Source organism: Mastigoproctus giganteus, chromosome 13, assembly GCF_048544385.1.
Source record: "Mastigoproctus giganteus isolate SK-2022 chromosome 13, ASM4854438v1, whole genome shotgun sequence".
Taxonomy (NCBI): domain Eukaryota; kingdom Metazoa; phylum Arthropoda; class Arachnida; order Uropygi; family Thelyphonidae; genus Mastigoproctus; species Mastigoproctus giganteus.
The window spans coordinates 27,820,798-27,843,764 of record NC_143587.1 but is presented as its reverse complement, the minus strand read 5'-3'; the positions used below and the strand labels follow the sequence as shown (position 1 = coordinate 27,843,764).

At 41.3% G+C, this 22,967-nt stretch overlaps 2 pseudogenes; both read left to right on the top strand.

The window, feature by feature from the left end:
* The first annotated feature begins 5,057 nt into the window (after nt 1-5,057).
* LOC150075889 (small nucleolar RNA U3) lies at nt 5,058-5,254 on the top strand (annotated as a pseudogene).
* Nucleotides 5,255-20,645: 15,391 nt separating this feature from the next.
* Nucleotides 20,646-20,839, top strand: LOC150075888 (small nucleolar RNA U3; annotated as a pseudogene).
* The last annotated feature ends 2,128 nt before the right edge of the window (nt 20,840-22,967 follow it).

Sequence of the window (22,967 nt, the reverse complement as noted above, 5' to 3'; positions counted from 1 at the left end):
TCTCTAAATTGCCTGAGCCCTACACCCAAAAACTTAATAATAACATCGGTTGCATAATCAGTAATCCTTTTTGAGTGACCCCTGTCTATAGGGTTTTTTTTTTTTTTTTTTTAAGGTCCTAGACACTGAAATCCCAGTAAATTAGGTGGCAGGACCTGCCAGAGTAAATAACTACAATACTAGTGTATCTGGTCTGCCTCCGCGGAGCAGAGTGTGGACAACGTTGGAACCCTTTAGGAGCTCAGCGGCTAAATGACCAGAAGAACAAGGGTACACGACACTACACATATACAAAATCCATGCACTTTAAACCTCTGGCTTTGACAGTGTTCTGTTTCACACCCACAATGTATACTACGCGGAGATGGGGGAATCCCCTGGTGCCGTTTGACACTAAACACACTCCAGACTTTATTCATATGGTACAAGGAAGCCTGAGGCTTATGCTGCACCAGCCAAAAAAAAAAAAAAAAAAATTCTCGAGTTATCTTGAGAGAGAGAGTCACAAGTAGAAGGGAATCACCAAGAAAGAGAAGAATGATGATATCCAACAAAGGACCCTGGGTTTGCCATGCCCATACTCCCAGATATGAGCCCCTGAGCCTGAACTACATTTAGTTTGAAGATAGGATTTTGTAAGAATGCTGAAACGTCACCTGTGATAAACCTTAGTACAGATTACATAACCTTTAATTACATGTATTTATAAATTTTGGAAAAAGGTGCCGAAAATTACGTGAAATATAAAAATAAAAATATATAACACAGAAAAGCACACTCCAAAAATTTTTGTTACTGAGAGACTTCGGACAGCTTTATTGCGGATGTTAACACAAGCATTTTTTAAGTGTTATTGCAAACGTTCCTTGTATTTTGTCTAATTATTATCCCTAATGTTCACCTGATATCTAATGAAGGACCAGAAAGTTCTGAAACAGTCTATCATAATAGTCTCATCTTTAAAATAAATTTAAGATTAATCTTTTGTAAATCCATTTTGTCTGATAATAGTTACCAATGGAATTTGTGAAGGCAAAGTTTGTTCTTAAGACCATTGCATTAGTTTCAATTCTGCTACCCACAAAAAATACGAAGGAGCAAGATGACTCTTCTAGCTTTATATAATTTCAAGAAAATCAAATAGCATCTTTTAATTTATAAATTTGAATTTTAAAATCCCTTTTTTAAAACAAGCTAATCCAAAAGATAAATATTCATTTGTTTTAAAGTAGTGCAACACCAGGGCAGCTCGCTGTGAAGACAAATTTTATTGTGTCGGTTAATTTATAATTTTTAACATTTTAAATTTCCTTTTTTTAAACAAACTTATTCCAAAAGATAAAGATTAATTCTTCCCCCAGGGGCTCACAGCTGGTGAGTATGGGCTTGGCAAACCCAGGGATATCATTCTTCTCTTTGGCATTAGCATTAGCATTAGTAGAGGCATTTGATGCAAGAAAGCAAGCTTACGCAGCATAAGCCAAAAAAAAAAAAAAAAAAAAACACTTCCACTTCACCCCTCTGTTCGTTCGAAATACCTGTCCAGCTGAGCCTTAAACTTATTTAGGCTATCAACTTCCACAACAAGGGATGGAAGTCTGTTCCACCAACCAACCACCCGCTGGCTAAAGGCAAATTTCCGCACGTATATCCTACATCTGTCTTTCCTCAATTTGAATTTATGCCCTCTCAGGTGATTATTCTGAGCGAGAGGAAGAATCCCATCAGCATTTAGCATGCTCAAACCATTCAAGGCTTTATACACCTCTATCAGATCACCCGCTGGTGCCTAGTCTCCAGACACTGTAATTTGCAAAACTTAAGCCTTTCTTCGTAAGAGCACCCCTTTGTTCAATTCACTAATCTTGTTGCCCTTCTCTGTACTCGTTCCAGCAGCTCTACATCCTTCTTGAAATGATGCCTCCAGACCTGTATACAGTACTCTACGTGTGCCCTGACCTTGCATTGCCTTATACAAGGGAATAATCACCTCCTTATCCCTCCTAGAAAAATTCTATATATATTTGACAATACACCATGAGCTACTCTTGCAGCCCGTCTGCACTGCTCAGAGAACTTCATATCTGCCTGCACAACCACCTCCAGGTCCCTTTCATTCTCTACCACTGTCAGTGTAGTAATACAGAGTTGATACGTTGCTCGGGGTTACTGTTTCCCATGTGTAATACTTTACATTTGTCAATGTTAAATTTCATTTGCAACCTCTCAGCCCATCTGCTCAAACTTTCCAGATCCTGTTGTAGCAGCATAGTGTCAGTAGTGTCCTTGACAACACTGCCTACCTTTGTATCGTCTGCAAACTTCGACATTAAGCTTGATATACCATCATCAATATCATTTATAAATACAGAAAACAATAATAGACCCAACACTGAGCCCTGAGGGACTCCACTAATAACATTAGTCCACGACGAGCAGCGTCCATTGATTACCACTCTCTGTCTTCTCCCCCTCAGCCACCCCTTTATCCAAAGGCAGCAATTTGCCTCCAATGTCACACTGCTCCAATTTGTGCAGCAGTCTTCCATGTGCAACAGTATCAAAAGCCTTTCTAAGATCCAAGTATATAATATCAAAGTTATTCCCTGCATCCAGTTCTTTTGTGACTGCATCATAGTATCCAATCAAATTGGTCAGGCAAGACTTCCCCTTAACAAAACCATGCTGTGTCCGAGCTATAACTGAAGTCTTGTCTAAATGATCCTGCAGTGCTTCTTTAACCAGTGCCTCCATTAATTTTCCTGGAACAGAAGTTAAACTAACAGGTCTATATTTACTTGTGTCAGCCTTTGATCCTCCTTTGTGAATTGGGGTGACATTTGCACACCTCCAGTCTGTGGGTACCTCCCCTGAGTCCAAGGAAGCTCTCATAATTATGGCTAAAGGTTTGCTTACTTCCTCTGCTGCCTCCTTTAATATAACTGGATAGATCCCATTGACCCCGGGTGCCTTTCTTGTGTTTATCTTCAACAATTTCTCCTCCACTTAACTCTCAGTTATTAAAAGATTCTCTAGCTTAATGCTAGAGTTGAATAAACCTCTGGCATTCCCCTCGGTAAATAACTCTTGTGTGAATGTCGATGCAAAATATTCATTTAGTTTGTTACTATCTGTGCAGGATCATCTACAGTTCATCCATCGATATCAAGTGGACCAATCTGATTCATCCCCTTTCTTGTAGAGTTTACATAAGTAAAGAACTCTTTGCTGTTTTTCTTTGAATCCCTTGCCAAAGATTTCTCGTGATCTGCCTTCGCTTGCCTAACCTCCTTTGTAACTTGGTTACAGATCAACTTGTATCTATCATAGGCTTCTGTGTCACGTGTTAATTTGTATGTATCCCATGCATGTTTCTTCTCTGCCATATGTCTCATTAGTTCATCTCACATCCATTTAGGCCTAAACTTTGAACAATATTTCTTAGTTGGTATTTAAAGCCTGGTAGCTTCCAAGATAAATTCTTTGAATGCTTCACATTTTGCATTTGCTGTTGGTAACATCATCAGTTGGTCCCACTGTATAGAATTTAAATATTGTCTCAGTCCATCGTAGTCGCCTTTACGAAAGCAATACCCCTTCCCTTTGCCCCTAATGGTAGTTACCTCTTTCAGTAAATCCCACTTCAGCACACTGTGATCACTGCCACCTAGTGGTTCATTTTTCTGCAGATTCTTAATGCATGAAGAATCACTGCTGATAATCAAATCAAGAGTATTCCTCCCTCTAGTTGCCTCCCGAACATGCTGATGTAGAAAACAATCATCCAATAAATCCACAAAAGCCTTGCTAGTGTGTGAGTGACCAGCCCCCAAATTCCAGTCAATATCTGGGAAATTAAAATCCCCCATTATAAGACTCTCTGATTTACTGGCCCACTCTATTTCCCTGTACAGTTCCTTATTATACTCATCAGAGTCATTAGGCCTATAGCACACTCCTACTCTCAATTTTGATCTCCCAATGCTTATGTCACACCAAACTGACTCGACACTGCACTGTCCAGCGATGTGTCGACTGGATTCACTTCCTTAGATTTTATGTATTTCTTAACTAATAGCATAACCCCTCCTCCCTTCTTATCCAATCTATCCGTTCTGTAGACGTCGTACTCCCCAAATTCCAGTTCTGTATCCCTTATATCTGTGTGACACCACGTCTCTGATATCCCAACAATATCTGCCTTTGATGTTTTGAGCAATACCTCAAATTCATCAAATTTATTTACTAAACTCCTAGCATTGATGTACACGCAAGTATACATGCACCTATTTCTATTCTTAGCTACCCTAACACAACCCATGTGTTTACTTGTACCGCAATGACTCCCAGCAGTGTCTGAAATATCCTGCATCTTCTTTTTCAGGCTTCTGCTCATTCCAATAGAAGCAGTGCAAGAATCTCTTTCACCTCTGGCAGTGGCTACTGTTAATCTATTCTTCTTTGTCTCCCCCCAAGCTAGCAGTTTTCCGACCCACCTAACACTGCCTCGATAGCATCAGCAAATATTCTTGCACCCCTTCTATTTAAGTGTATCCCATCCCTGTAGAAGCAATCTCTCCTGTTAACAAGTACAGTCCAGGCTGAAAAAAATTCTACCCCTTGAGCCTTGCACAATCTTTCCAGGGCCGAATTGATCGACAAGGCTCTCATCATATACTCCCTCCTATTGTGTCTGGGCAGAATTGCAGACACTTTCAAATTCGACCCTATTTCTCGGCTTTTTTTCAACAGTGACCTGTATTTGTTAAGCAATTCTGCCGGTCTCCTACTCTTGATATCATTAGTGCCAACGTGTATCACCTTTTGTGCCCTTAAAAGGTGATTTCTTGGTGATTCCTTTTTACTTTCTGTCTCTCTCTCTCGCTCAGGGTAATAGAAGATTTTTTTTTTTTTTTTTTTTTTTTTTTGGCTGGTGAAGCATAAGCCTCAGGCTTCCTTGCACAATACTACTACTAATAATAATAATAATAATAATAATTTATTCTTTTGGCCATTGATTTGTTTACGTGAAGTGTAATACCAGGGCAACTCGTTGTGAAGGTAAAGTTTGTACTTCTGTTTTTTAAACTCGCAGCGAACTCAACGACGACGAAGAGTGGTGGAGTTTCATCCTGAGCGTGACAATGACTTAGTTTGCCACTTTTTGGTGGTGAAACTTGTCATGGAAGATATTCGAAGACCGTTCCATCTCTTTATGAAAAGGGATGTAGGGAGGAAGCTCGTTCTGAGTGGTTTTTTACTTATTCAGAATATAAGCACATTCGTTTCTTATATCGCGATTTAAGAGAAATAATTTCTCTTAATATAGCATTAATATCAATACTGTTATTAATTTTTAGAGAAATAATTTCTCCTAACAATGCATTAATAAGAACTGGAGTTTGGAAATCCTCATTATGGGACTGCCTACACTGCTTCATATCAGGTAATGGCTATACATACAGCTAAGACGTCCTGCGACTGAAAAATACTGTTTTACTTTTCTTTACAGGTCACGAGAGGAAGCTCTTTGCATAAAATACACGATGTTAAAAAAACTATTTCATGATAGCCTACAATTAAGAATACAGTACTATTTTTTGAGCCGTCCCACGCAAATAACAATATCAACTCAGGGGTTATCACATTGTTTGCGCAGGCACGCTAGTCAACGAAGTAGGGTTAATAAAAATATGAAATTTGAATTTTAACGTAGGAAATATTTTTGGAATATAGCGTCGAAATTTCATAACATCCTATATTATCTCAAGCTGCATAATTTCGTGCTCGAAATAACTCGAATAATATCGAGAAAACACACAGGTAACTTGGCTTGTGGTTTGGTAAAAACTATATATGATTATAATAACCTTAATAACTTAGAAGATATGATGAAATCGCTCAAATGTTATATAGCATTTATTGGAAAACTTAATAATAATTTAAATATATCAGAGAATCTTCAAATAGTCTAAGGCTTATAAAATAATCTAGCGGCATAAAATACACTATTATTTGATCGGAATAAGGTTAATACATTAAACTATCCAGTAAAAATTGCTCATATTAATGGTTTAAAAATTCCATTAATTTATCCAGGGCCCACTAGTTGATATACAAATGGCAAAATTCATAAAAAATGTTTTTCCGTTGTGGTTATTGGCCGAAGGGATTCTGTGCCCATAATGCAACTCCCGAAGTTTTTCTAGTACTTTAAAGCGAGGAGGGATTCGAACCCGCGAACTTTGGGTTGATAGTTAGGCACTTTACCCACTCGGTCCGTTTTGAAACAAGTGATATAAAAAAAGAGGAGATGGAGGGAAGAGTGTGTCAGTGTAGTAGTAGTAGTAACATGTGACGCAAGTGTATGATCTTATGCAGCACCAGCCAAAAAAAAAAAAAAAAAAATCACACAATTCCCGCCTGTCCAGTTCCTCCTTAAATTTATTTAACTTATCAATTGTGTTTGCTATCAGAACAGTTCATGTGTGACAGTCTTTTTATGAAACTTTTAGGGGGGGGGGTGAAGTATTATACAAATATTTATTAATATATATATATTTAAAATTAATAAATGTTAATTAATAATATAAATACAGTACTATATTTCGTAATTAATTATTAATTTTTAAATTATCCAAAAGATGGCGCCAGTCTTCAAAGAAGGGTAGCATACGGCCCTATTGTTTTTTTTTTTTAAGATGATTCTGAGAATTCATGTAGTCTGCGACTCCATATTATTATATTATTTTATTATTATTATTCATATGGTGCGTCCTTAGATTGTCGGATTTTAAATGTGCTGCAACTTATGTTTATTATTTGTTATGTTTACTACCCTGTGATGGAGTCAACCCTAACCAGCGATTACCTAACAGCAACCCCATTAAGCGATTACCTAACAGCAACCCCATTAAGCATTAAAGTCAAACGCAATTTTTTTTTTTTTTTAAATAGGACCTAGCCACTAAAATCCCAGGAAACTAGGTGGCTGGACCTGCCAGAGCAATTTGTTGTGATACTGGATACACCCGGCTAGCCTCCACGTGGCAGGGTATGGGCAACGTAGGGGCCTGGCGGGCAATGAGCCGGATAAACAATGGGCACAACAAATCACACTGCACAGACACGGCCCACACACTTTCCAATCTCTGGCTTGACAGTGAACTGTCCTCGATACAGTGAAACACGCGGAGATGGGAGAAATCCCAGGTGCCGTCTGACACGAACATACCTTATGGGGAGGGGATCCTCCCTGTGTAATTTGCATTCTACCTGTACTATAAGATACTTTGCTTACTTCCGCGAATGAACTCGAGTAATGGAAATATGAAAGAACAAAGACACTTATGGCCGCCATATTGCATCGGTTAGTGTTATTACTGCGGTGACTCGTGTTCGGAAATAAATTGAGTGCTGCTACTAGAGCAAATCAGATTGATTGGAGGATACACAGCGGACTTGCTGCTTAAATTTTTTTTTTTTTCGTTGGACATATTGAAACAGATAGGCAATATGTCTGAGGAGAAGAACAAATTGTGCAACCCCGTAGTCGTGCTGTTGAAGGCCGCTGAACTGGGACCTTCGGATGAAGAACTTAAGAATCACTGCTTTTCCCCCAAACACACATTAAATGTACTATGGCAAGGAAAAAACAGAACAGACCTGTTTCTCAAATATCCAAGGAAAAAATACTCGAACAGCACGAGAATGACTCTATCCAACAAGTAGAAGAAACTAATCAGCCCTGCAAACCTACCTTTCGAGCGCGCATTGATACAGACGCTACATATTCTAATGTCCTTAAGAATAATACTAAGGGCTATAATGAACCACCACAACCAGAGACAACCCAATCAATAGAGGCCAATTTACCTGATATGTCCACCCTCCCCGATTGATCCATAATGGATCAAATTTTGGCCCTCAGGTCAGAGATAGAAACACTAATGGCCAAATCGGATAATCAAATTACCACTTCTCTCAGAGGAGAAATAATTCAAATCTGGAAATCATTTTACTAAATTCCCACATTGAAAACGAGAAGGCTCAGGCCAAATTAGAGGCTTACCAAGTAGAGCGGAAATCTAAAAACCAGCAGCGCTCCTGCTCTTATGCTGATGCGCTGAAGAATTTAAAACCCAGTTCAAATAACTTAAATAAGGCACCAATGACAAGAAAGAAGATTCTCATAAAGGAACCACACTTGGTTGTTCTCAGGCCCAAACCCAGAATCTACAAAAAACTAGTGAGGAACTAAAACAGACAGTAATTACAGAATTGACCACAGTCTTCCAAAACACTAGGATCAAGTCTATTAGAAAGACTCGAAATGTGGAGGTAATCATAGAAACTGAATCTGGCCAAGAAGCTGCTGATATTATGAACAATACGAAGATACCAATGCTTGGGCTCATAGCTGCGCCACCAAAGAAAAGAGGACCCTCCATTATTGTCTTTGATGTTGACAAAGATCTCACCCCTACCCAGGTGCGGGACGAGCTATTCGGAAGAGATATTCGGAGAACACTCCCAGACGTCAACCCGGAGGAAATTATTACCCCAAAGTATCAAACAAAGTCTAGAAATGTAAACAGTGTAAACTGGATTTTTGAAATTGCCCCTATTGCTTGGCAAACAATCATTCATCAAGACAGAGTTTTCATAAAGTGGGGCAGCCACGCGCCTCAGGGAGCGGGTGGCTGTACCCAAATGGTTTAAATGCTGCAGATTTGGGCACACCACTCACACCTGCACCCAGGCTGCTGCTACCTGTGGCCATTGTGCTCAAAAGGGCCACGAGAATAATACGTGCCCTAATAAAGAAAAACTGCCCGTCTGTGCAAATTGCAAGGGAGAGAAGATGCCTCACGAACACTCTATCCGTGACAACAAATGTCCGATATATTTAAAGGCGAAGAGTTACACCAATCAAAGACTGATTATGGTCCAACGTCTTAACCCATACAACACCAGCGTCCTGAAGATACTCCAAATAAATGCACAACGGGCAAAAGCAGTTACTGAACAACTAAGAATAAAAGCAGATGAAGACAACTTTGATATTCTGATCTTACAGGAACCATATTCCTATGTAAATAAGGTCAGGGGTACCCCCCTCACCTATAAAATTTCTGGGCTGCAATAGCAACTAGGAATCCTGACATAACTGTCACCAAAATCCCCCATTTATGTACAGCCTGGGCGGCATGTGCCCACATCATTAGCTCCCTGGGAAATTTTTATTTTGTCTCATTATATTGCAGGCCGGGGGTTGATATTCTTCCATTCACGAGGTATCTGGAGATCGTCCTCACAACTCTCCCAAATGAGAAGATTATTATCGGTGCTGACGTCAACTGCAGGTCGCTTGTCTGCTTCAGCACTACTGCTGATAGGCATTACTGTAGGAACAGCCAAAAACGTGAATATCTTCTGGCAAATTCACAGCTTACTGTTCTAAACAGGCCGAACAACCTTGTTATCACTCTGGCTACGAGAAATATATCAAACTTCGTCGTGGGTTGGCCTGTCCAGGATTCCTGGACCTCCTCAGACCCCAGGGCCATAACATACAAGATAACGAGATTCTTCAAATGAATCCCAACTCATGATGTACCCTTCAAAGGTATGCCATCTCCAGAGCAAAATAGAACATTTTCGCGGAGAAACTACGCTCCTTAGCCAAGCAGCTTCAAGTTAATAATTACCATCCCACTGATCCTGATGCCTACCAGAGAAAAGTCACAAATATAATTAAAGAAGCTAGCAACTGCGCCATTCCTAGGAAGAAACCCATTCCTTGGTGGTGCCCAGAACTCCGGCGGCAGGTTAACTTCAGAAGAAGAGCCTTCCAACGAACGCGAAGGTCCTGGCCAGCTGCAGAAATAGAGGCTCTCCGCCAGCAATACAGAGAGATCAGAAATATATACACGGCTACTATCAGGAAACGAAAGCAAACATCATGGGAACAATTTTTTTTTACAACTGGAAACACCGATCCCTGGGGTGTAGTCTATAAAATCACAACCAACAAACTCCCAAGAAGGGAGGTAATGACAGCAACAATAACCCCTCAAGGTAACATAACAACCTCATGGGACAGATCCATCGATAACATATTAGATACAATTATCCAACCAGCAATGGATCCTGGTACAAATCAACAACTCTGCCAGGACAACAGTATATACATTCCAGAACTTCAAGTGCCGCCCTTCACTACTGAGGAGCTGCACACTGCAACTCATAGACTCCGCAATAATAAATGTCCAGGACCAGACCTACTCGAACCAGAGATTATAAGGGAGATTGTGGAGCTTTCCCCATACCTCATCCTCGACCTGTTGAATCACTGCCTGCATACAGGAATCTTCCAATCTGATTGGAAGATAGCTAACATGCGCCTGATTCTGAAAAACCCAACCAAGCCTCCAGAAATCCCATCCTCTTATAGACCGATTGTCCTGTTATCTGTGCTAAGCAAGCTTTTTGACTACCTACTACACAGTAGTATCACAGTACATTATAATGCAGCAAATTTATCCTCTACAAGCCAGTATGGTTTCAAACAAGGATGCTCAACAGTTGATGCACTCCAGAATATCCTTACAACTGCCACAAACTCCAATAGAAAATATTTCCTGATTATTGTCATAGACTTTGCTGGAGCGTTCGACTCACTCTGGTGGCCGAGCGTCCTCAGCCGACTAAGACGTGCCTGTCTTCCCGGAAACCTTTATAACACCATAAGAAGCTACCTCACAGCCAGATAAATAAATGTCAATGCACCATATTGCAGAGTCGAACGCCAGGTTTACAGGGGGAGGGGCGTGTCCCCAAGGCTCGGTACTGGGGCCTCTCCTTTGGAATGTTGTACTTGATGACTTCCTCAACACTAACCTTAATGAAGTTATCTCTCAGGCCTATGCAGATGATCTGGTCCTGGCCTTGTCTGCAGAGAGCAGAGCGCAGCTAGAAAATTCTGCGAACCAGGCTCTCTTGAAATTTCAAAACTGGGCAAGGGATCATAATATTCAAATCTCTTTAATGAAGACTAATTCCATTTTACAGAAAGGGTCCCTCAGAAGACGTCCACAAATTAAGATAAACGAGACCAAAATACGTTTCACTAAGGAATTGAAATATCTAGGAATAATCCTGTACTCAGGACTTACATTCCTCCCACATTTGAAACACTTGCAGACAAAATTAAGGAACTACACTGCCATGGTCGCCAGAGTTTCGCGACGGGATTGGGGCCCCAACCGCCGCACTCTCTCGCTGTTCTACAAAGCATTATTTCTACCCGCCGATTACATACGCTGCAGGGATATGGTATCCGAGAGCAAAAATAGTAATAAACAGAAGGAAGCTTGAAACTATTCAAAGATTTATCCTCCTTACCATTACCAGGGCCTGCCGTACTGTCAGTACCCATGCCCTTCATGTGTTGGCAGGCGCCCTTCCTTTTGGACCTGGAGGTGATACGTTGCGGGCTTCTCTACCAACTCTCAAAAGGGACAGCGGTGACGTTCTTGGACTACACCATTGAACCCTGACGGAGGTGGCGCTGACCAAGTACTGGCCAGACGCACGTTTTTTCAGTGCTCTTCAAAATGTTAAAATTTAGTCGTGTATTTGGATATTTCTGTTAAAATATCAAGTCTACTGGTTTTCTATTGGGTTGGCGAGTTGACTGATGTTATCTTTGTGACAAACGTCTAAGGCAAAGCTAAATTACGGACGTTCATAAATTTCAGCTTGACCACGTTGTTGCACCGTACATTGAAGAAATATGGCCGCCGAACCAGCGTGGACGTCTGTCGCAACGCTCCGTAAAAGTTCTGTTTAAATATGTGGTTAAACCATAGTTTATGTTTTAAATTGTGGTCTCCTTCAAAGATGCTGTTTAGAGGATCCCCCTTTAAGAAATTTTGAACATTCTATTGGGAATTTAGCAGATTACTAGCGTTAGTATCTATATCCTTTGTTTGCCAGACTGCACTGGTCACCATGTGGCTGGCAGCAAGGCTATAGAAAGGCGCCGATATAACGCGGTGGCCACGCTAGTACGCTGCAATTGACTGGGAAGGGTGCCCCACCAGTGTAAACCCGAGCTGGAAGACTGTTCCAACAAACTGTACCCTCAATTTTGTAAAATGAACTTAAAATCATGTATTTAGTGCTTCCCCCCCCGCCATAGACTCTACATGGTTTTTGTCTTCAAATTGTAAAGTATTTAAGTTATGCAAATATAAGTGTCGCTAACGCCTCCAGCTCCCTGAAATACCCCCACAGCAATCTGCTCCGTTCTGGGAACATCTCTTAATTTGACTGTTCCCCCCCCCCACATCTGTATCAGTGGGGGATAGCCCAAATCTGCTGCCAGCTGTAACTCAGCTACAATTATAGCTACGGACTTGTGGCAACTTCCATTCATCATCGACTTGGCAGTCCTTTCTAGCTGCTGACCCAGTACCCGCTAATCCGAAGTTTTTCCGATTATCCGTAAAACCCGAGAACTATAGAAGGAAAAATGGAAAAAACACCTGCAGATGCCCAAATGGGACCGGGAATCGACCCAGCCAGCGTGGACTTGCAGGAAAGCCCAGACAAGGTGAGGAACACCCCAGCACTAAAACGCAAGAACAAGAGGGAGACGCGTAGCCAGACAGAGCAAAAAGAGCAACAAGATCCTGCAATACCACAGATAGACCTGGCAGGTGATAGTAAAAAACAGGACAAACATGTCCTGGACCCTAACATCCCTGAGGGCCCTGTTCTCCAACAAATACTTGTGCTCCGAACGGCACTCGAAACACTCTTTAAAGAACAAACAAATAGAATAACAACAGTGCTTCGGGCCGACATAGTCACCATATGGAGCAAACTAGAGACCATACTTCTTGACACTCAATCAAAGTATGAAATCGCAAACGCCAAACTGGAAGTCTATCAGGAAGGAAGGGCGAAAGAAATGCCACAGCGCGCCCCGTCCTACTCCGACGTGCTGAGGATCAAAACACAAGAACCGCAAGTGTTAACCGCAGAAAACATACCCAAACGAAAGACTCTCCTGCCAACACCACATTTGGTCATCCTCCGACAAACCTCCACAGAGGAACATCCCACAAGCGAAGAGGTAAAAAACACTGTCATTACAAACCTCGCAGGCGATCTAAAAACGACTAAAATAAAGTCAGTCCGCAAAACGCTTAACATAGGTGTGATAATTGAGACACAGACAGCAGAGGATGCTAAAAAGATAATTACAAATCCAAAGATTCAAACCCTTGGCCTGGAAGCAGCGCCACCAAAAAGAAGAGGACCGAGTATTGTAATCTACGACACCGACGAGGATCTGACCCCAGAAATGTTGCAGGATGAACTCTATACAAGAAACCCCCAGCGAGATCACCCAGACATGGAACCCACAAGCCTAATAACACCAAAACATCAAACGAGATCCAGATCAGGCATGGTCACAAATTGGGTCGTGGAACTATCGCCAGCTGCGTGGAAAACCATCAGCCAGCAAAACAGAGTATTTATAAACTGGGGCAGCCACCGCTACAGGGAGCATGTGTCTGTACCCAAATGATTTAGATGTGGCCGCTTTGGGCACACAACACATACCTGTGCCAAAACCCAGCCAACATGTGGCCATTGCGCTGAACGAGGCCACGAATTTAAATCATGCCCAAAAAAGGACAAACCACCTATGTGTGCAAACTGCAAGTCACAAAAGCTGCAGGCGGATCACTCTATCAGGGACAATAAGTGCCCTATATACCAAAAAAGCAAGGAGTACATACCAATTGAGACTCGATTATGGGTACACATCTTAGACCATATAATAACAACAGGGTACTATTTGCACAATTAAAGGCCCAGAGGTCCAAGGCAGTTGCCGCGCAGCTGACCAGGACAGCAAACGAGCAAAACCTGGATATCTTGCTCATCCAGGAACCATATACGCACAGTAAGAGGGTCAAGGGATATCCCCTGAAGTATAAAATCGTGCAAACTGATGATGAAACGCCATGGGCCGCCATTCTAATCAGAAATCCAGACTACACAGTCACCAAAATCACAAATTACTGTCTCTCATGGGCTGCATGTGCCCACGTCATCACTGCACTGAGCGAATTTTATTCAGTATCGCTTTACTGTCGGCCAGGAGAAGATATCCTCCCAGCTATAACTTACCTGCAAAATGTTCTGGAGGAATTCCCGAACGCTAAAATCGTAGTGGGCGCTGATGCAAACTGCCGTTCGCCGGCGTGGTTTAGTGAAACCCCGGAGCGACGTGGCGCGGTAAATGGACAACATCTGGAGGAGTATCTGGCAAACAGTTGCTATATAATCATCCTTAACAAACCAAACAACCTACCAACATTTTCAAACACGATGTGGGAGGCCACGATTGATGTTACTTTGCCAACCAGATCTCTAGCGGACCACATTGCATTCTGGACTGTCAGAGAAGACTGGACCTTATCTGATCACCGAACAATTACCTTTCAACTAAACCGGAAACTAAATAGACAAATGGTACATAGACAAATGCAACACAGATATGCTGTTGAGAAGGCAGACTGGCCTCTCTTCCAGGAGTCATTACGTACAGCTGCTCAAGCACTTGACACAGAAGGACTAGACACAGATAGACACCAAGCTAAAATTGTCAAGCTTATCACATATGCAGCAAACAATTCCATAAAGCGGAAAAAACCTACTCCGGGAGCTGTTCCCTGGTGGTCCCCAGAAGTACAACAACTCAGACGTGTGGTAAACACCTGCCGAAAAAATTTTCAACGTGCCAGGCGTAGCTGGCCTGCAGTAGAGGTGGAAGCACTACGACAACAGTACCGAACGGCCAGGAATCAATATACAGCAAAGATCCGTGAACGAAAACAACGCTCCTGGGAGCACCTAGTATCCACAGTTGGAAACGACAACCCCTGGGGAGTGGGCTACAGAGTGACCAAAAATAAACTCCCCAGAGGCGAAGTCATCCCCACAACCAAGAAGCCACAAGGGGAGTACACCAAAACGTGGCAGGAATCCATCAATAATATCCTAGATGCCATGTTCCAGAAACACCTGGATCCAACCACCCCAGAACAAACATCGCTCTGCCTAAGAAATAGTACCTACACAACAATCGAAGAGGAGGAGCCCTTTACTAGGATCGAACTGGACATTGCAGCCGCCAAACTAAGAAACAGGAAATCACCAGGTGCAGACTTATTAGAGCCAGAAATCGTAAAAAAGGCAGTTGAGACTATCCCAGAAAAAATACTAAATTTATTTAACCAGTGCCTAAAAGAAGGCTATTTCCCACACACCTGGAAAACGGCAACGCTTCGGCTCATCCTCAAAACTCCAACAAAGCAGCAGGATCTGCCAGGGTCCTACAGACCCATAGCCTTACTGTCTGTACTGAGCAAACTGATGGAACACCTTCTACGAAATCGGATAGAAACTCACTACTCAAACGCAGGCCTTCAATCCCGAAATCAGTTCGGGTTCATAAAAGGACACTCCACCGTAGATGCATTGGAAAATATTGTTAACGCCGCAACCACAACCAACCGAAAGTACTTCCTCGTCATCGCAATAGATTTCGCTAGGGCGTTTGGCACTCTCTGGTGGCCAACTGTCCTCGGCAGGCTCCGGGAAGCTAACCTGCCAGCAAATCTATACAAATGCATCAGTACATACCTCTCAGACAGATCAGTCACAGTCAGTACTCCGTATTGCTCCGTATCACGGTTGATACACAGAGGATGCCCACAGGGTTCCGTTCTGAGCCCTCTTCTTTGGAATGTCGTCCTAGACGGCTTCCTAAATCTCAACCTTGGAAACGTCACATCCCAGGCTTATGCAGACGATCTTATTCTGATGCTTGCTGAGGACTGCAGAGCACAATTAGAGAACTCCGCAAATAGAGCAGTCACTATCCTGCAAGACTGGGCTGACAACAACAAACTCACAATTTCTCCAACCAAGACATGTTCAGTCCTACTCAGGGGGAACCTAGATATTAGGAGGCTTCCCCAAATCAAAGTCCAGGGGAAAACCGTCAAACTCGCAACGGAATTAAAACATTTGGGAGTCATGCTCGATAGGAATCTATCCTTCACACCACATCTGACATACATCAGGAATAAAATCAGAAACTATTCTGCACTCTTTGCAAGAGTCACCCGTAAGGACTGGGGCTTGAGGAAAAGGACGCTCGCCCTCTTCTATACGACAGTATTCCTGCCAGCCATTTCATATGCCTCCGGAGTCTGGTACCACAAAGCGACCACCGCGGTCAACAGGAGAAAACTCGAGACGATACAAAGGTATACCCTGCTAACGATCTCCAGGGCCTGCAGGACGGTGAGTACTCACGCGCTGCAGGTCCTTATGGGTGCCCTCCCCCTGGACCTGGAGATCGTTCGTCGCGGAATCCTACACCACCTCAGCAACGGAAAAACGTCCACCTGCCTGAACTACACGATTGACTTAGCCAATGACCCTAAAATGGAAAAGAAGCGACTTACACTGCATCTCCAACAGACCTGGCAAACCCGCTGGGAAAATTCAATCAAAGGTGAAATCACTCGGAAATTCGTGCCGACAATTCAGACGGTATATCCAAAATATCCCCACTGGCTGTCTCCAGGACTCCTCGCCACATACCTACTCACCGGACACGGTGCATTCAGACACAAGTTGTCAGGCTTCCGACTCAGTGACACTCCTCTCTGCCACTGTGGCCAAACAGAAACATGGGAACACCTCATGTATCACTGTCACCTGTATCAAGATCTACGCTGCCGGCTCATCACTGAAATTCGATTCACACTGCAAAACCAGGAACACCTCATCCTAGAAGAAGAAGACAGCTACAAAGCGCCAACAAAATTCGCTCAGGGCCTCTTCAGCAGAAGACGGACCTTCCCCCAGCCCCAACCACTGCAATGAAGAGAATGCAAGTACCCATCAAAGCTGCCCATAATCTGAAAAACAATTCGACACCACTAAGGACCACCAGAACAAATCAAACCCCGAGGATCCGACTTCATAACAGAAGAAACAAAATGAAATCGCAAATGCACATCCAAGCTGACTGGACTAAATAACCTCGGATGGGATCTTAACCAATGAATGGCTACGAAATAAATTGGACTTTGTAAACCTCGGATGGGACAATGTCCCAAAAATGACATTCCACCGACTGAAGAAACTGCAGAGCCTCTCTGCACACTAGCCTTATTGGCGATCTGACCTGGCGCCCTTGCCTGGTCCACTTTTCTTCCCTTTCCCTGGCCGGGGGGGAGGTGATGGTCCCTCTATCTCCTTCCCTCCTTACCACCCACACTTTCCCTTCTGGTGGGGCATGGGCATGCCCCACCAAATCTTGGAGTCACCCTCCCTATCGACTCCATTCTTCTGTCTGTCGCCCCCCCCAGCCTTCAGTCTCCCTCCCACTCTACCTGCACGCAAGCGAAAGCCACACACATCCAAACTTAATTACAGCCAAATTTGATTCGCCCACAATTTTCGGCCTCACAATTCTAGTACAACCACCACGCGCTAACCTCTCAAATTTTTTTTTTTATTTATTTATTTTTATTTATTTATTTTTTTTATTTTATTTATTTTTTTTTTTTTTTAGGTCCTAGCCACTGAAATCTCAGGAAACTAGGTGGCAGGACCTGCCAGAATACTTATTTAAAATATTGGTGTACCTGGTCTGCCTCCACGGAGCAAAGTGTGGGCAACGTCTGGCCTCAGCAGAGGCCTGTCGGCTAAATGGCCAGAAGAACAACGGTACACAACACTACTCATCTACAATATCCATACACTTTTAAATCTCTGGCCTTTACAGCGTACTGTATCACACGACAATGTAAACTACGCGGAGATGGGGAAAACAACTGCTGCCGTTTGACCCAAAACACACTTTACACTTTACTTTACACCATTGATCCCACTAACAACTTGAATGCTGAAAAGAAGCGCCTTAGCCTCCATTTACAACAGTCATGGCAAGATAAATGGGCTAATTCTACTAAAAAAGATATCACTAAGACATTTATTCCACATATCAACAAGGTATATCCCAAGTCTCCTTCATGTTTCTCCCCCGACCTATATGCAACTTTCTTGTTAACAGGTCACGGATCCATCAGAGCCAAACTCTCAAGTCTTGGAATTATTGATGATCCCCTCTGCCACTGCGGAGAGCTGGAGAGTTGGACTCACTTAATGTATGACTGCCCTTTGTATGAGGACCTTCGCTGTATTCTGATTAGTAGAATTAACTTCAATCCAAAATTCCAGGAGCATTACTTGTTGGACAGCGATGGAGAGTTGGACTCACTTAATGTATGACTGCCCTTTGTATGAGGACCTTCGCTGTATTCTGATTACTAGAATTAACTTCAATCCAAAATTCCAGGAGCATTACTTGTTGGACAGCGATAGAGGGTACAAGGCCTTCTCGCAATATTGCCAGGAGCTCTTCACAAGAAGAAGATCCCTACTGCTGGAATGAATATACACCTGATCAACTCGTCTTACCGAAATTCAAGCTGGACTCTCAACGACTACCACCACTAATGGCATGTGACCTCTGTCCCATGGATGACAACACTGCTTTGGATCTTCTTGATTTAGACTCTTCACACACTATGATACTGTATTATGCAGTGACCAAATGGACAGAAGCGCTGAAACTGCTGCCATTAAGCTTTCCTTGCCACGCTCCCTTGCGTGGTTCCTTTCCTCCACCACCCAGGCAGGGGGGAGGTTACCCCTGGTCGCCTGCCCCCTTGCAATCCCTCTTTTCCCTCTGGTGGGGCATGAGCGTGCTCACTGATTTGGGGTTCATCTTCTCTATGGACCCCTTATGTCTGTCTTTCCCCCAGTCTCCCTTCCCCTTCCCTTACTTATAACCAGCGTCTGAACCATCTCTAAATTGCCTGAGCCCTACACCCAAAAACTTAATAATAACATCAGTTGCATAATCAGTAATCCTTTTTTGACTGACCCCTGTCTATAGCGTTTTTTTTTTTTTTTTTTTTTTTTTTTTTTTAGGTCCTAGCCACTGAAATCTCAGGAAATTACGTGGCAGGACCTGCCAGAGTAAATAACTACAATACTAGTGTACCTGCTCTGCCTCCACGGGGCAGAGTGTGGACAACGTTGGAACCCTTTAGAGGCCCAGCAGCTAAATGACCAGAGGAACAACGGTACTCGACACTACACATATACAAAATCCATGCACTTTAAACCTCTGGCTTTGACAGTGTTCTGTTTTACACCCACAATGTATACTACGTGGAGATGGGGGAAATCCCTGGTGCCGTTTGACACTAAACACACTCCACACTCTATTCATAAGGTGCAAGGAAGCCTGAGGCTTATGCTGCACCAGCCAAAAAAAAAAAAAAAAAAATCTCGAGTTATCTTGAGAGAGAGAGTCAGAAGTTTCTACTTCTGAAATCATCAAGAAAGAGAAGAATGATGATATCCAGCAAAGGATCGTGGGTTTGCCATGCCCATGCTCCCAGATATGAGACCCCGAGCCTGAACTACATTTAGTTTGAAGATAGGATTCTGTAAGAATGCTGAAACGTCAACCGTGAAAAACCATAGAGTTACATAACCGTTAATTACATGTATTTATAAATTTTGGAAAAAGGTGTCGAAAATAGTTATTTCTAAAAATTACGTGAAATATAAAAATAAAAATAAAAATATATAACATACAGTAAAGCACACACCAAAAATTTTTGTTACTGAGAGACTTCGGACAGATTTATTGCGGATGTTAACACAAGCATTTTTAAGTTTTATTGCAAACGTTCCTTGTATTTTGTCTAATTATTATCCTGATATCTAACGAAGGACCAGAAAGTCCTGAAACAGGCTATCATAATAGTCTCATCTTTAAAATAAATTTAAGATTAATCTTTTTTAAATACATTTTGTCTGATAATAGTTTCCAATGGAATTTGTGAAGGCAAAGTTTGTTCTTCTGGGAGGACTAAGCCCATTGCATTAGATTCAATTCTGCTACCCACAAAAAATACGAAGGAGCAAGATGACTGTTCTAGCTTTATTTAATTTCAAGAAAATCAAATAGCATCAGTTAATTCATAAATTTGAATTTTAAAATCCCTTTTTTAAAACAAACTAATCCAAAAGGTATTAACCTTTTGCTGATTGATTTGTTTTAAAGCAGTGCAATACCAAGGCATCTCGCTGTGAAGACAAATTTTATTGTGTCGGTTAATTTATAATTTTTAACATTTTAAATTTCCTTTTTTTAAACAAACTTATTCCAAAAGATAAAGATTAATGCTTTCCCCAGGGGCTCACAGCTGGTGAGTATGTGCTTGGCAAACCCAGGGATATCATCTTTCTTCTCTTTCTTGGTGATCCCTTTCTACTTTCTGTCTCTCTCTCGCTCAGGGTAATCGAAGAATTTTTTTTTTTGGCTGGTGAAGGATAAGCCTCAGGCTTCCTTGCGCCATATGGCTAATAATAATAATAGTAATAATAATAATAATAATAATTTATTCTTTTGGCGATCGATTTGTTTACAAGTAGTGCAATACCAGGGCAACTCGTTGTGAAGGTAAAGTTTTTACTTCTGTTTTGTAAACTCGCAGCGAACTCAACCACGACGAAGAGTGGTGGAGTTTCATCCTGAGCGTGACAATGACTTAGTTTGCCACTTTTTGGTGGTGAAACTTGTCATGGAAGAGATGGAAGACCGTTCCATCTCTTTATGAAAAGGGATGTAGGGAGGAAGCTCGTTCTGAGTGGTTTTTTACTTAATCAGAATCGTTTCTTATATCGCGATTTAAGAGAAATAATTTCTCTTAATATAGCATTAATATCAATACTGTTATTAATTTTTAGAGAAATAATTTCTCTTAACATTGCATTAATAAGTACTGTACTGCAGTTTGGAAATGCTGATTATAATCGAGAATCAGTATCTGACCGGTAGATGGCACTGCCTACACTGCTTCATATCAGCTAATGGCTATACATACAGCTAAGATGTCCTGCTGCTGAAAAATACTGTTTTACTTTTCTTTACAGGTCACGAGAGGAAGCTCTTTGCATAAAATACACGATGTTAAAAAACTATTTCATGATAGCCTACAATTAAGAATACAGTACTATTTTTTGGAGCCGTCCCACGCAAATAAAAATATCAACTCAGGGTTTATCACATTGTTTGCACAGGCACGCTAGTCAACTAAGTAGGATTAATAAAAAGATGAAATTTGAATTTTAACGTAGGAAATATTTTTGGAATATAGCGTCGAAATTTCATAACATCTTATATTATCTCGAGCTGCATAATTTCGTGCTCGAAGTAACCCGAATAATATCGAGAAAGCACACAGTTAACTTGGCTTGTGGTTTAATTAAAACTATGTATGATATTAACCTTAATAACGTATAAAATATGATGAAAGAGTTCAAATTATATATAGCATTTTATGGAAATCCTAATAATAATTTAAATATATTACAGAGTCTTCATATTATCTAAAAGGTTTATAAAATAATCTAGTTAGCTGAAAACACGCCATTATTTGATCGCAATAAGTGTAATAGATTAAACTATCGAGCAAAAATTCTTTCTTTTAAATGGTTTAATTCTCTAAACTGATAACTTGTAAATCCGCCATTATTGTTGTATACACCTAATTCTGTTTGAATTTGATTTAACACGAATTCAAAATAAATATTTCATTATGTTTTTAAACGAGTCATTTTAATTTAACGCGATTTCTATGAATTTTTTTTTTGCTAAATTGGAAGAATTTTTTTTTGCCTAAATTGGAGAATTTTTTTTTTATTTGTGGCATATTAGTATCATTTCTATATTACACGCACCAATAGATTGGATAACAGCTAATGTGTGCGTTTTGAAACGCTTGCTTTTGCTTACCAATGTGTACGTCTAGGTATCTATGAATCGTCAACGTTTTTATTGAATTTGGTGCACATCTACGGTATTCGTGCATTGTACCTTCGGAAGACATGTAGTAGTAAGCTCGCTCTATTTCAAAGTGAAAGAATCTTTAGTGAAATTTGTGCACATATAAATTTATTAATTTTGCCAATAGTCAATAAATTGTAAGTTTACAAATTTTTCATACCTTTTTTTATTAATTATTACCGAGATATTTTTCGGTAGCCCTTATATAATGTCGAATAATTCGCCTATTACCAAAATGAAAAGGAAAACGATTTCTTTGGAACTTAAAATTCAAATTTTAGATCGTCTTGCAACTGGACAAGTGGCTACGTCTCTAGGAAAGCATTTTGGTGTACATGAAGCTACCGTAAGAACTATTAAGAAAAATGCAATTAGGAAGTCGGTATGTTCTGGAACAAAAGTAAGTGTTAATTCATCATCATATACAAGATATATTGTCAAGGAAAAAATGGAAAAGGCTCTGGTAATATGGATAGAAGATCAGTCACAAAAAAGAGTACCAGTAGATGGAAATGCCATCAAGCAAACAGCACTAAGAATTTACAGACAGATTAAAGAAAAGGAGCCAAGCATTTCATCTCAGTTAAACAGAAAGTATGAATTTTCTGCGAGTACAGGTTGGATGACAGGGTTTCTTAAAAGGAATGCTCTTCATAATATAAAAATTAAAGGTGAAACTGCATCTGCAGATGAATCGGCTGCTAAAGTATTCCCGCAGGAACTTGCAAAAATTATTGAAGATGGAGGATACACTCCTGATCAAGTGTGGAATGCAGATGAAACTGGTTTCTTCTGGAAACGAATGCAACAGAACGTATATAGCCAAATCGCAGAAAACTGCTGGTGGTTTTAAGGTAGCTAAGGATCGCGTGACCTTATTATTTTCCTCCAACGCTTCAGGAGATCGTATGTTGAAACCACTGCTGGTAAATCG